The following is a 13,290-nucleotide window of genomic DNA, read 5'->3' as shown; positions in this document are numbered from 1 at the left end:
CCTGCTGGTGGAGACAATGGATTGCTTTTCTCTAAAACTTGGAACCATTAGCTTGGTTCCAGTAGGTGGAGTTCACACCCTACTGATAATGGTTCATATGGAGATCCAGAAAACAGGTCAAAGTTAAGCTGCCATTCTAAATGTAGGATCCGCCCATTTTGTCACCTGTATACCCCCAATCCCTCCTCTTCCTATTGCATGTATGCCCCTAGACCACCCCTTCTCACCGCTGTATAACATAGTCCAAGTCCTTCCTGTGATGTATGTCTTTACCCTCCCGTTTCCAATTCCCCTTGTCCTCCTTCCCTTCCCCCTCTCTCCATGTGGACCACCAAGTGGGGCTGAGGTGAGCAATGCTACCATGATATGTGTGTGACTGCATTATTGTAATATCTCTTCTATCTCTCATGCTCCCAATGACTTTAATATTTATATCTCAACCCTTTATGTTTCCAGGGCTTTCAATGACATTAGGCATCTTTTCAATGTTTATGAATCATGCTTATGAACCTCTCTTCTGTTAGTTGTCTGTGTGTATGCATTGCCTGTATTAAAAACATATAGAACCGAGCAATTTGTCTGGAAAAATAATTTATAGGAACTTTATGTTAGATTGCCATGCGTTTTGCATAGCCAATTGTTCTTTTAAAACACTTTTCTTGTCATTGTGATACCATGCTAAAAGGTAAAAACATCTGTATATAGTCAAATAGCTTTATCTTTCCTTTAAAGACATGAACCTTCGTGTCTTGCTTAAAGTTTCCACCTCACTAAAGCTAAATTGCTACTCTCGAAAATAAATCCCTCTAAGTTTTTAATGCTTTGAATATTTTATCGCTCTAATCCTCCTGGAGTTTATTTTTGAATGTAGTATGCTCCTTCCTTTGATTTCTTGTAAATTCAGCCAATTCAACCACTCATTAACCAAAGTATTCCTTTACCACTGGATTGTTTTGCCACCTTTGCTTTGCATAGCATATAGTTCTAAATTATATCCCAGACTACTGAATTATTTGCCAGAGTGGCTTTACTAATTGTACACTGGCATCACAACACGCGGGAGCTTCGGAAAGATCGTGGGAGAAAGGAATGAAAAGAGAAGATAATTTCCCATGAATTTTTGAAGCTTCCTCGTACAGGTGCTTTACAGTAAGTCGACATTAGGGTTTATAATCAATAAAAAATTCAACTGTGATCCAAGAATGAGGGGCGTGACATTTCCTGGTTGAGACAAAAGCGAACAGGCGAGCAGAATACGAAAAGAATTGGTTAACCGATGAAACTGCAGCCAAGTGTTAGCTGTTATCACAAAAATGAACACACAGAATATTCTTGAACTTGGAAGTGGGAACTTCAGCCTTTCAACGGCCATCGACGGTGCGGGGCAACATCCCCGCACTCCTACGCTCAGGAAGGGGGTTCTGGGGTCTGCGGCGCCGCGGGGCACAAGTGGGGCGAAGGGCTGCGAGGGAACGCCGAGGCAGAGGGGTCCCCGCGAGGCGGCTGCGGGCCGCTCCAGAAGGCAGGGGTCCGGGGGCTCTGCGGTCCCTCAGGACCCTCCAGGAGAGGCTCCAGAAAGGCAGCTGGAGGCCCCGGCCGGCCGTGCAGCTCGCTGGGAGGCGCGGGCGCACGTGCTCCGCCGGTCCGGGCGGCGGGGGCGGCTGAACGGGCCCTGGCCGTGGGCGGCGGGCGGCGGGCGGGCGCAGTGCGGCGCCGGGCAGGCGGGAGGTGACCGCGCGGGGCGGTCGCGGCGGCTGGGGCTACTGACGGCACACGGATCCGGAGCGCACTGCGCGGGGCGGGGCGCCGCGCAGGTGAGAGCGGCAGCGGACCCGGATGCGGCGCGGCTGAGGGCGGCCGAGGGCGGGGGGTCGCGGCGGCTAGCTCTTGGAGATCCCGGCCGGAGGCTCCGGCGCCGGTGCTGCGCTTCCTGCCGGCTCGAAGAACGAGCCCGAGCCTGGCCGCCCTCGGGATGCCTTGCTGAGGCTCCGCCGGACGTCCCCAACAGGGGGGCGGGGCGGGGCGCGTTCGGGCGCCTCCTGAGGGCGCCTCAGCGGAGAGCGGCGTTGGCGCCGTGGAGTCTACGCTCCACGCGGGCGGCCCAACCCGCCTGCCACTCAGGTGTCTTTTTGCACGGAAGTGAGTTTTAGGAGCGGGAAACCTGTGGTGGGCGTGACTGACGTGTTTTTAAATCATTTTCTATACATTTAAAGCTGTAAAGGCAAAACTTCATGATCCAATTAATATAGCCAAAAATTCAGGCTTGATAGAAACATTTAGAATCCAGGCACTGGGGGTAAAGTCCCCTTATTCCCATCTGTTATTGGAGGAAGGTATGAGAGAGATTGGATACTGCGGTGGGAAGAAATAGAGCCAAATAGGAATGTCTGCTTCTATAGGGAGAATGTATCAGCCATGCGCTCACTTTAAGGCAGCACAGCTTTAAGGGAGAATCTGTGGAAATGATAGATTACCGCAGGAACATGAACTTGGAGTATATCTCCAACTAACAGAGTGGTGGTCTTCCAGCCATGGAACATTAGTCTCCCAGATTCCCTCTGTACCAGTCAGGGAATAAGTCCCAGTATTATTTCCCTTGGTGCTAGTATCCCACATTTCCCCTCTCTGCATTATGTTTAAGATTCAAAAAGTGTCACGGAGGCAACATGGTCTCTTTTCATATCTATTAGCTTCCTATAGAAGTGACATGAGACTGCAAGCATCACAATTATGATAAAAAACACAGTCAGACTGGAACTTAAGCTATGTGAAGTACTTTGCCCCCAAGCTCGCGGGTCCAACCCTTCCATGCTACTCCTCAATTGCTTAATCACATCAGAGCCAGGAGAAGCCTCAAGCTTGTCTTTGAATGTATAGAAAATATCCTTTTTAAGCTGATCAATATCTAATGAAATGTTTCCCTTAAACCCTTGCAAATGTTGGCCTCTCCATCTCTTCCTTGTCCATCTTTCTCCAAAGGTGGTTGCGTCCTTTTAAAGGGAGTCCATCAGTTTTATTCTGTAAAAAACATACATGCATAGCCTTTTCTCCAGGTGAATGGACCTGGATCCCAAACACAGTTTCCATCATCCTCAGATTTCTTAGGATCAATTTTCTCTGTAGAATTGAAAACGTGTTTATCTTCCCTAATTTTATTACAAGCTTTTAGTAAGGAGAAAAATTTTTTAGTTAAAATGAGTAAATGAACTTTGTCACACATAAGATTCCTCTTCTCCTCCTTCTGTTTTAACAATTTAAATAGTAAAGCATTGCTAGATCTTGAACCAGTAAAAGTACTAGTTAGATAACCTTCATTGTTATGTAAATACTGGCTCCCATCCCTCAGAGAATTAAGAGAGCTAACTAATTGGGAGAACTTCTTATCATACTTTGAAAGACTGAAAAAATTCTTAATAAATTTGTTCAGCTGATCTTGAAGTAACTTACCAAGCAGACATTTTTTCTCCAGGCTTACCAATAAGGTTATAGGCTCAATTGAGCCGTTTTGCCTTTCAGGCTTCTCACACTGTATGATTTTACCTTGCAATATTCTGTCTTGGTTAACTTCACTCATTCCCTCTATGCTGGCTTTAGGGGAAGTTAATGGGAGGGCCTTAGGCCCCCCTGAATGCCCTAAGGAAATGACCCGGCATCCACAGTTAACAAACCTTTTTCCTTCCATTTCTAATTCCATGTGGGGGCGCTGTTTCTCCACAACAGCAGTCCAGAAGACTGCTTGATTTATAGGGTGGTCAAACTTCTCAAGTACTCTTTCCTGATAGGTATAAATTTTTACTCTAGAAATGCAAGGAAGGGAAAATTGGCTTAAGCGATCCTACATTTTTACAAACCATGGTATATCAGAACTCATTACTGCCTTAATTTCTTCTTCACAATCCTGACCAATAACTCCAGCAACACCTTGAGAATTTATGTTGGACTTTTTTTTTTTTTTTTTTGGACTTTCTTAATAAACTTCCTATAGTTCTTTTAGGTAGTGGACCCCAATTACTGCTCTTCGTTTCTGATTCAATCACAGTTTTGGGCTTTTTCTTACAACTCTTATCAACTCCAGTATCAATTTTAATTTCTTGAGTACTAAGGTTAAATCTTCCTGATAGAAACTGTATTAATCTTTCAATAAGAGGTCCCTGCTTTTGAGGATCAAGCTCCTGTGAAGGCTTCTGAGCCATCTCTTGGTTATTCAAACCAACTGCAGTGAGAACAGAGACTAGGTTTTTGCCTCTTTGGCTAGGTCTGTTCTCCTGCTGTGAGGCTGCTAGATAAAGGCGATTTCTCTCAAAGATCTTCTTTGCTCCAGTAGGCAGACACCTTGCCTACCACGCTCTGCTATGAGGGCTCTGCATCAAGCTTCTTCCACTATTTTCCCGCCGGGAAGTCTTTGCTAATGGCGACCCTTCACTGTTGATTTTTGAACGACATTGGCTCGCCCAATGAGTTCCCTTCCTACAATGGAGGCAGAGTTCAGGTTCGTTTAAACCCGATCTCCATGGTCCTGGCCCATGCTCTGACATTGGCCGCAGCCTGCTCTGCCTACACTCTTTTGAAGATGACTTGTCTTCCCACAACTAAAGCACTTTCTTCCAGGTCTGATATAGTTTGCCAATGAAGCTGCCATGAGGTCTGCCTTGTATTCCTCTGCCTCTACATTCCTGCATATCCTAAAATAACCCAGCAAAGTGCCCTGTTCGCTGTAGGGATGCAAGGCATTTTTACAGTGCTTATTAGAGAAATCATAAGATAGCTTGTGCACTAGGTCTCTTACTGCCTGAACATTCTTCACACATTTGGAAATAGCATCTTCCAGTCGGGACACAAAGTCAGCGTAACGCTCATCATTCTGTTGTCTTATAGCCCTGTAACGCGGCGTTCTCTCTTCTGATGGAATTATCTTTTCCCAGGCCCTTAAGCAAACCTCATGTATCTGTCCTATTGTCTGTTCAGTAAACTGTAGTTGAGACTCAACTGTAATATAATTTGCATCCCCTAGCAATTGATGAATTCCTATATCTATCCCATCCTCAGCATTCTTCCCAGCTCTTGCAAGGGCTGCTTCCTTCCATAGCATTTGATATCACAAGCATTCTGAAGAGTAAAGACAAATTCTCACTAAAGCTTTCCAATCTGTAGGGGTCCAGCTGTCAGACTCTGCTAGAGCCCTTATCATGCTAATTACAAAATGTGAGTCTGGGCCCTAGTCATTGATTGCCTGCTTGAGATCTTTTAGCAACTTAAAAGGCAAAGGCACTGTGAATTCCTTTTGGTTCTAACAGGATAAGACATCTTGCATTCTAAATCTTCTTCTGCAATCCCTCTTCCTACTCTGGAGAGTAAAGGTGCTTTCCTATACTTTGCTTCTTTACGTCTATTCTCTGAGCTACTCTTTTCAATCTGGATATCTTGGAGTTCCACTTCCTGAACTTCACCTTCTGTGCTAGCTCTCCTAGTTTGCATTTCTTTGGAGCTAATCTCTCTACCTTCAGGGCTGGCTTGCTTGATTGTTTTACAATCTCTGGCCTTTCTTACACTAAATTCCAGCAGGAGAGCAGTTGCTTTTACTATGTCCCCTTCTGACTCAGGCTCATTCTTTTAGCTCTGCCTAAAATCTTCTCATCTGCCTGAAACCCGTTCTCACTGCTTCTCATCTGATTTAAATTTGGGCATCTTAGACGTTGCCTGTTCTGCTTCTTGGCTTTCTCTACCTTTGAAAGCAAGGGAGCTTCCTGGGATTGTTTAATAGCCATGCTTTGGATCTTGCAATCCACTGCCTCTAGTACTGTATCACCTTTAAACCTTCGGAGTCTGCAGTCTCGCGAGAGCATACAGGCTTTGGCAATGAGGTTCTGTTCTAGAATTGGAGGCTTTAGATAACAAACCAATCCCTGCCTTTTCAGTTTTTCCTAAAGTTTCTTAACCTAAATCATGCTTATTCACAGACACTTTAGCTTGCTTTTCTAGATTTGAATAGACACAAGACTTCTCACTAGACTGTTCATCCTTATTCTCTTCCTCCTGCAAAAGTTTTAAAACCATCTTAACTTGTACCCACAGAGACCACTTCTCCATAGGGATACTCTCCCCATCTCTGTGCTTCCTTTAAGTTGACAATGACCTCCTCCCAGGTCTCTAAATCAAAAGTTCCTTCCTCTGAGAACCATGAATTATACCTTTTTACTACTTTTAGAAAACATTGTATCTTTTTCTTCGTTACTTTTACACCTTGTCTTTTCAGTAAGTAGAGAGCATGGTACCATAAGTTTCAGGTTTACTTTTACCTTGCTCCCATTATCCTCTTTAAAATTCTAATTCACTATTTCCACTACTTCTCTGTCAATCCCCACACCGGATCCTCACTTCGCACAATTTTCAAATTCACTCTACGTACCAATGGGGCCATATAATTGTTATATGGGATATAACTCATATTGTCCCACGTTGTGCGCCATTTGTCTGGGGAAGCCCGCCTTGTGCTGGGGCTCCAGCCTCCAGCCCAGTCCTTGAGCCTCCTGCCTGGTCTCCATCCCACCTCCCTTCGTCCACACTGAGCGTGGACCTGGCTGGTAAGATCATGGCCATCCAGGAGGTGAGCATGCTACCATGAATTGTGTCTGACTGCATTATTGTAATGTCTCTTCTATCGCTCATGCTCCCGGTGACTTTAATATAATATTTATATATCTCAACCATACAATTGTGCTTATTGAACCCAAGATTACTGGTGGGGGGCTGGCACCCCAACTCATACCACAGTACATACCATTTGTCTAGTTCTTCAATGCTTCCTCTCCCGCTCACTCCCTCCAACTATCATGACCTCAGCTCTACCTTACAAAGCCGGCTAGACCAGAGCATGTACACTGGTACAGATAAGAACTCTCAACACACAGAATCCAGGACAGATAAACCCTTCAGGAACAGTAATGGAAGTAGTGATAACATGAGGGTAGGGATGAGATAGAGGGAACTGATAGCAATGATTGATGTATTAACGCTCACACCCCAGGGGGACAAGCAACAGAAACATTGGTGAAGTGAGACCTTGGACATTGTAAAATATGAAAGTATAATTTATCAAGGTTTCATGAGGGTGGGAGAGTGGGAGAGAAGGGGGGAAAAGGAGCTGATACCAAGGGGTCAAGTATAAAGAAAATGATGATGGTACCGTAGGTACAAATGTGCTTGATACAATTGATGTATGCATTGTTATAAGTGGTGTAAGAGCCCCCGATAAAATGACTTAATTTTTTAAAAGTGTTTCGGTAGATCTTGATGGAGGATAGATTGAGAAACAATAGTTTCAGAATTTGATAATTTTGCTTAATAATCAAACTGAAAACTCACTGCCATTGCATCTTTTGTGACTCACAGCAACCCTGACTTTCAGCAACCCTATTGGACAGGGTAGAGCAGCCCCTGTGAGTTTCTGAGACTGCAACTCTTTACAGGGGTAGAAAGCCCTAACGTTTCTCTCTCAGAGCGGGTGGTGGTTTTGAACTATGTGGGTAGCAGCCCAAGTGAAAACCACTATGCCACCAGGGCTCCCTGTGCCACATAGCGGGAGCTGTTGTTTTCCCAAACATTCACTTGGCTATTTCTTTTATAAGAAGCCAAGTAATTTGGCAGCTTATTTCTGTTCCAGTTTTCTTATATAGAAAATGTGGTGACAGTGTGAACCTGTTTGTTGTAGTTTATGTGAACATAATTGAGTGATCTAGACCAAGTGAGCTAGACCAAGTGAGCTGACTGGTCAAAAATCAGACCTGTGGATTGCCAAATTGGTTCTGCTGAGATTGGGGCTTTCCTGGATCCACAGGCTTCCTCCAAGCTGTGTCCGAGAAGCTCTGCATTTTAGAGCTACATTTTATAGTTGAAAGAGAGGCCTAAGGAGGGAGGGAGTCCTTAAGCTCTAAGACCTTAATGCTGTCATTGCTGTCCTCTTTTAGTGTACCTGCAGTTTCCACACTGCAGTGGGAACCATTGAAACAGCTGTTCTCATTCTCTGAGATGGTGTGCCACCCCACTCCATACCACCACCACCTCATCCCTTTCTCTTATTGTAGAGATAATGCCCCTTCCATATGTATCTCAGATATTCAATTAATGAAGAAAGACAAAAGTAGGAGAAATGATTTAGATGAAGGAGACCATAAGCATGAGGCCATAATGGGGTCCAAAGGCTGTGTGGCCATGTCGCTAATTATAGAAATGGATGAAATCTGCCACAAAAATGTGATTGGAGGCAGAGCAATTCATCACTCTCTCAGGCAGGACTACATAAGTGAGAATGGGGCCATTATGGAGACATGGAGACGATCACAGATTAGAAAGGCTTACTGGATTTGTTCTGGGGCCTTCCGACCACTATAACTCATGACCATAGGGTCTTAGACTTTCCCAATTTCCATTGAGGACCTTCCCAGGGAAGTCCCAGAGGGCAGATTGCTCCTCTCTGCTCTGGCTAGTTGTTGTTGCGTGCCATTGAGGACACTTGGACTCGTCGTGACCTCACATACAACCGAATGAAACACTGTAGGGTCGTGCACCATCCTCACAATTGTTCCTGTGCCTGAACCACCGATGAAGCCACTGAGTCCATCCACTTCTTCGAGGACCTCCTCTGTTTCATGGCTTCTCCACTGTTGTACCAAATAGGATGTCCTTCTCCAGGGACTGGTCTCTCCTGACAACATGTCCAAAGTATGTAAGATGGCGTCTTGCCATCCTTGCCTCTAAGCAGCACTCTGGCCTTATTTCTTCTGATACAGATTGGTCAGTCCTTCAGCAGTCCATGGTACTGTCAGTAGTCTTCTGGTGGACCACAATTCGATGCATCTGTTCTTCTACAGCCTTCCTTATTCAGTGTCTAACTTTCACATGCATATGATGCAATGGAAAATAGCATGGCTTAGGTCATGTGCACCTTAGTCCTCAGAGTAACATCATTGTTCTTCAACACTATAAAGAGGTTTTCTGCAGCAGATTTACCCATTACAATACATCTTTTGATCTCCTGACTGCTGTTTCTATGAACATTGATAGTGGATCTAAGCAAGACAAAATCCTTGACAACTGAAGCCCTTTTCTCTGTTTATCACCTATTGGTCCAGTTTTGGGGATTTTGGTCTTCCTTATATTGAATTGTAACCCATATTGAAGGCTGCAATCCTTGATCTTCAGCAAGTGGTTCAATTCCTCCTCACTTTCAGCAAACAAATGGCGTCATATATGCACACAAGCAGGCTCCCAAAAGTTAGTGGAACAAGGAATCAAAAGAGAATGGAATTTTTCAGGGACTTTTTGAAATACCAGTGTGTGTGTGTGTGTGTGTGTGTGTGTGTGTGTGTGAGACAGAGAGAGAGAGAGAGAGAGAGAGAGAGAGAGAGAGAGAGAGAGAGAGAGAGAGAGAGAGAGAGGAGATGTGGGCATAAAACAAACATCAAGCAACATAAGGGAGAATGCTGTTGGCTGCTGTTGAACTGATTCCGGTGCGCATGCACAGTGACCTGCTGTGTGCACCATAGTGACCCCTCAGAAGCAGATCATCAAGCCTACCTTTCAACTGAAATTCTGAGAATTCACAATTTTCAGAAGTATGTGGATAACAGTGAAAGCCAAAATTCTATTTGCACAGTCCCCACGTGGATTAAGCTTCCAGTGAATTCCTTCAGACCATTGACCAGGGATGTGAACACTCTTGCCACCAGGCAGAGGGCATTGGAAAGTGGATTACCCCTTAGGCAGCCCATGGTGGGGCTTAGAGACTTGCCTAAGTGTATCCTTGAATCGAGGCTGCCATTCTGGGCTGCACGGTCATGAGTCATGCCCCCAAAGCCTTGGTTGTTTGGCCCTGGACCACTCTTGTAAACTGTCCTGTTTCACACAGGTCCCAATCCTTGTCCTATTCTTGCTTCTGTAGTCCCACCTGGAACTGTGATGTTGGGATCTGCCGCCATGTCCTTTCAAGTCTGTGAATCTCAGATAACCCTTACATATCAATAAGACCTCTTGCTAATAGTTTCCCTCCCCTCATCTCGATGGCATGTGTTGGCCCTTGGACTATCTAGGTTACCTAGCGGGCATTTGGATTATGTAGGCTCCCTAGCGGGAATTTGGACTATATAGATTACCTAGTGGGCAATTAGACTTTGTAGGTTATCTAGCGGGCACTTTGACTATCTAGGTTACCTAGCTAGCACTTGAACTATCTACGTTACCTAGCGGTTACTTGGAGTATGTTGGCTACCTACCGGGCTGTTGGACTATCTAGGTTACCTAGCCGGCACTTGGGCTATCTAGGTTAACTAACGGGCACTTGGACTATGTAGGTTCCCTAGCGGGCCCTTGGACTATGTAAGTTCCCTAGCGGGCACTTGGACTATGTGGGTTCCCTAGCGGGCATTAGGACTATCTGGGTTACCTAACGGGCACTTGGACTATGTAGGTTAACTAGCGGGCTTTGGACTATGTAGGTTACCTAGCGGACACTTGGACTATGTAGGTTCCCTATCGTTCACTTGGAGAATGTAGGTTAACTAAGGGGCACTAGGACAATGTAGGTTACCTAGCGGGCCTTGGGACTATCTAGGTTACCTAGGGGGAACTTGGACTATGTAGGTTTACTATTGGGCACTTGGACTATCTAGGTTACCTTAGCAGGCACTTGGACTATGTAGGTTAACTAGCGGGCACTTGGACTATCTAGGTTACCTAGCAGGCACTTGGACTATGTACGTTTCCTAGCGGGTACTTGGACTATCTATGTTAACTAGCGGGCACTTGGACTATGTAGATTCCCTATCGGGCACTTGGACTATGTAGGTAACCTAGTGGTCACTTGAACTGTCTAGGTTACCTAGCGGGCATTTGGACTATGTAGGTTAACTAGCGAGCTCTTGGACTATCTAGGTTAACTAGCGGGCACTTGGACTATTAGGGTCCCTAGCGGGCATTTGGACTATATCGGTTACCTAGCGGGCACTTGGACTATGTAGGTTCCCTAGCGGGCACTTGGACTATTTAGGTTACCTAGCAGGCACTTTGACTATCTAGGTTAACTAACGGGCACTTGGACTATGGAAAGAAGTGCCTAATGGTCACCAGGACCCATGGTTAATCCAGGCGTGGTCATCTGATTCCAATCGATCAGACCTAGCTATAAATCACTTATATGTCTGGGTAATTAAAAGCAAATATAAATTTTCAAAAAAAATAACGTTGCATGGGATAGAAAGAGAATACATAACAACATCAGACATAAATATGCCTCAAGACAAACTCATTGTGCACATCCAGAATACATAATGGCTCTTGCTAAGATGCGTTTCCCACTAGACCCTACCCCAAGCCAGTAAAAGCCAGAAACTCTACAGTAAACTGTGGATTGTACTACTCTGAAATGGGAGCTGTGTCTCTAGACCTAATTTGGGGCTGTTCGTGCTGAGGACTCACCAATACCTGCTGCAGTGACAACAGTCCAGGTGAGAATAAGGAAATCTGGATGACAGCCAGGATATAGGAGCACTGAGACCTCAAATTGCTTCTAGGCGAGCATGGCCTAATGGGCTTCCATTTATGCACCTCTGGCAGGAGGAGTTTGTTCTGGAAAGTAATGGTTTCTAAGGAAGTATTTCTTAAACTTTCACATGCATGCACTTACCCAGGTTCCTGGAAATCGGGCTGGGGGGCAGATTCTGATTTTGTGGGTTCAGGGTGGGGGGTCTAGGATCCAGCAGTTCTAGAGGCCCTGGTACTCTTGGGCTGTTAACCACAAGGACAGTAGTCCTAAACCACCAGCCACTCCTTGGGAGAAATATGAGGCTGTAGACTCCGGGCAAGAGTGACAGTCTGGGAAACCCACAAGGGCAGTTCTACCCTGTCCTGTAGGGTCACTATGAGTCAGCATCAACTCGATGGCATTAGCATGGGAGAAGCTAATGCTGATGTTGCTGGTTCCTTGACCTATCATACTTTGAGTGGCAAAGTCCCAAGGGCCTTCCCGGATGTGATGGCCAAAAGCAGTAGTGTTCACCCTTGGTCATACTTTGGAATCCCTTAGGAGCTTTCAAGCCTCCCATTGGCCTGGCGCCATCCCAGACCAATGAAGCAAGACTTAGTGGAAGCAGGATTCAGGTCACGGTCAGTGAGAAAGCCCCCTTGGCAATGCCAACGTACAGCCAGTGCAGAGTCGAACTGGTCGACGACTCCACATGACTCCATATACTTTGGTGAAGCCAGCTGTTTGGGCAAGGTTTTCAGAGTTACCACCCATGTAGACTTGTTGGTGATAGTGCATTAAATAGAGCACATGCAGTGCATTGCATGAGTGTCCTATGCCATGCAACCACACCAGGGGTATGTTGAGCCAATTTCTCTGGGAGACCAAGGGTGTTGGCTCCATCCTGAACGTTGGCAGGGTAATGGACTGACACAGAGGAAACTCATTCTCTTTGTGGTGGTGCACTAATGGGTTCTTCACAGAAGGCCAAGTCCATGGCTGCAGATGCTCACGGGGCTGAGGGAGCAGGTCAAATCCTAAGTCAGAGGTGGGTGTTTGCATATTTACATGCCCTCACTGCCATCAAGTCCATTCCAACTCACAGGCCCATGGGACTGAGTAAAATGGCCCCCGTGGGTTTCTGAGACTGTGATTCTTTAGAGGAGTAGAAAATCTCCTCTTTCTCCAGAGGAGCGGTTGGTCATTCAAACTGCTGACCTTGAGATTAACAGTCCAACTCCTGACCACTCTTGCCGTCAGAATTCTATTTATTTACACAAGTATATATATATCCTTTCCCAAAAGAACTCCACATTTTCAAATCATTCTTGACACTCATGGCCTTTTTTCCTTTATAGCCATGCCTTTGGTTGAAACACAGATATAAGAGAAATATTTATCTACTTATAGGGGTACAAAAGTAGCTTTGGTGGCATAGTGTTTGCATGTTGGGCTGCTAACACCAAAGTCAGCACTTTGAAACCACCAGCCACTCCGTGGGAAGAAGAGTCTGTCTACTCCTATAAAGAGTTACAGTCTCAGAAACTCACAGGGACAGATCTACTCTGCCTCATAGGGTCACTATGAGTCAGCATCACCTCCCTGGCAGTGAGGTAGATTTTGGTTTCATAGAGATACAAGTCAGTCCTGAGCTGCTAAAGACAAGGTTGGCAGTTTGAACCCACCAGCTGCAGAGAAAGAGGAGGCTTTCTATTCCCATAAGGAGCTACAGTTTCAGAAATACCCACAGGGGAAATTTTAACCTCTCCTGTAGG

Source organism: Tenrec ecaudatus, chromosome X (assembly GCF_050624435.1).
Source record: "Tenrec ecaudatus isolate mTenEca1 chromosome X, mTenEca1.hap1, whole genome shotgun sequence".
Taxonomy (NCBI): Eukaryota; Metazoa; Chordata; class Mammalia; order Afrosoricida; family Tenrecidae; genus Tenrec; species Tenrec ecaudatus.
This window is presented reverse-complemented; position numbering follows the sequence as displayed.